The following is a 2,555-nucleotide window of genomic DNA, read 5'->3' as shown; positions in this document are numbered from 1 at the left end:
ACATTTTTAAGGATTTTGAAACATAATGTCAAATTATGTTTGTATATATTGTTGGAATTTACACTTCCATCATCAGTGTAAACTCCTATTATTTATTAACTCCACACAATATGTTTTTGTTCTTTCAAAATAGAAATAAGAAATCATAAAATTGATGTATGTATGTTAATGGTAAAAAAAAAAAAAAAGAAAGAAAGAAAGAAAAAGAAAAAAGAAATCAAGCTGTACCAAAGTGTAAACCAGTAGAAAATAAAAGCCATGTTTTTGTCAATATCTTTCCAGGACTTATTCAGATAAAAAGGTAGAGATAGATGGTAGATGGATTTTAAAAAAGCATACACTTGCAAGAAAGTGCAGTAGACACAGAGATACATATTTTTTAGAACAAAAATAAAAACATATATGTTATTTTATAACTTCTGTATTATTATTAATATTTTTGGACAGAGCCTGTCTTTGTCACCCAGGGTGGAGTGCAGTAACGTGATCTGGGGTCACTGCAACCTCTGCCTCCCGAGCTCAAGTGATCCTCCCACCTCAGCCCCTGAGTAGCTGGGACCACAAGCAGGCGCCACTACACCTAGCTAATTTTTGAATTTGTGGTAGAAACTGGGTTTTGTAATGTTAGCCAGGCTGGTCTTAAACTCCTGGGCTCAAGAGATCCACTCAGCAACATCCTTACGAAAGATAAGGTTGCGGTGAGCCGAGATTGCGCCACTGCACTGCAGCCTGGGCAACAAGAGCAAAACTCCATCTCAAAAATAATGAAAATTCATGAGAAAGAAAGACAAAAAGTTATCAGACGTGCATCAAATAGTAAATATAGATCTTATGCTGGAAATGTCAACCTCCTTGGCAGCTGTAATGCCCATCATTGAAAGGGAAAGCGGAGGACACCATTATGTTAATATGACTTTACCTGTCGATGCAGTTGTATCTGTTGGTCCAGAGGAAACATGGGGAAAAGTTCATAAACTTCTATTTGATGCAATTCATAATTAACAAACTGACATGGAAAAATGCATTTTGAAATATATGAAAGGAAGATCTATTGTGGTCCCTGAGTCACTGCAATTTTTATTACAGGAGAAAAAATTCTTTTTTTTTTTTTTTTTTGAGACAGAGTTTTGCTCTTGTCACCCAGGCTGGAGTGCAGTGGCGCGATCTCGGCTCACCACAACCTCCGCCTCCTGGGTTCAAGCAATTCTCTTGCCTCAGCCTTCTGAGTAGCTGGGACTACAGGCTCGTGCCACCATGCCCAGCTAATTTTTGTATTTTTAGTAGAGACAGAGTTTCACCATGTTGACCAGGATGGTCTCGATCTCTTGACCTCATGATCCACCCACCTCAGCCTCCCAAAGTGCTAGGATTATAGGCGTGACCCACTGCGCCCAGCTGAGAAAAAATTCTTGTAACCATTTCATATCCTTCAGGAATACCAGATGGTCAGCTGCAGGCTTATAGAAAGGAGTTATATGATCTCTTTAATCTGCCTCATGACAGACCCTATTTCAAAAGGTCTAATATTTATCACTTTCCAGATGAGCCATACAAAGATGGTTACATTAGAAATCCACATACTTCATCCACCTAACATGGAGACTGGTATGATTTATGTGGTCCAGGACATATATGTTTATCATCATTATATGCAGGACTGGATAGGTGACAATGGCTGGGGCTGTGCTTAATGATTTCTGCAGATTATCTGCTCTTGGTTCAAACATCAGGAATACACAGAGAAGTCCACTGCAACACATAGAGAAATTCAGCAGGCTCTAGTTGATGCTGGTGATAAACCAGCAACATTTGTCGGATCACTGCAGTGGATTGGATCTATTGAGGTACAGCTGGCACTAAGCCAATTGACTAGTATAAATTTAAAAATACTGTTTGTCAGCCAAGGTTCAGAAATGGCCTCTCAAGGACAAGAACTGGCTAATCATTTCCACAGCGGAGAAACTTCAGTTATAATCGGGGGAGGAGTTTTGGCCCAAACAATACTAGGAATTGCACGGGATAAGATTACAGGGCAGATAAAGTTTCTGATTCTAGATCCACATTATACAGGCGCTGAAGACCTGCAAGTTATTTTGGAAAAGGGCTGATGTGGATGAAAGGGCCCAGACTTTTGGAACAAGTATGCTTACTATAACTTATGTCTTCCTCGGTGACCAAATATGATTTAAAATATCTTGGAGTCAAAGACTGCAGTAGAGTGGTATTATAAATTTGTGAATAAAGAATCAGTTTAATTTCACATTAAAAAAAAGTGACACATAATAGTTTAGAAGGCAAGTAAACTTGTTTTACCAGCTGCTTAGGCATATTTTGTGCCCCCTTCATGATTTGGAGGGTTTGATCTTCTCCTAATTTTATTCCTCAAAACCAGCCCTTACCATCTTATGTGCCTACCTCTTCTGCGATAGTCCCTGCGCCTGCAGGGAGGCAGCTTGTAGAGTCTTAGCAGCAGAGTGTCAGCAGTCAAACAGATCCCTGGGGCCAGCAGGATGCCAAATGAGGGAAGTTGACATCTCTGGTCTTCAGAATACCAT

At 39.7% G+C, this 2,555-nt stretch overlaps 1 pseudogene; it reads left to right on the top strand.

The window, feature by feature from the left end:
• The first annotated feature begins 758 nt into the window (after positions 1–758).
• On the top strand, positions 759–2,189 carry LOC116557301 (annotated as a pseudogene).
• Positions 2,190–2,555: the final 366 nt, after the last annotated feature.

The sequence above is a fragment of the Sapajus apella genome, unplaced genomic scaffold (assembly GCF_009761245.1).
Source record: "Sapajus apella isolate SASKATOON/1434 unplaced genomic scaffold, GSC_monkey_1.0 scaffold19, whole genome shotgun sequence".
Classification (NCBI taxonomy): Eukaryota; Metazoa; Chordata; class Mammalia; order Primates; family Cebidae; genus Sapajus; species Sapajus apella.
The sequence above is the reverse complement of the archived record's forward strand: the minus strand, read 5'-3'. Positions and strand labels throughout refer to the sequence as shown.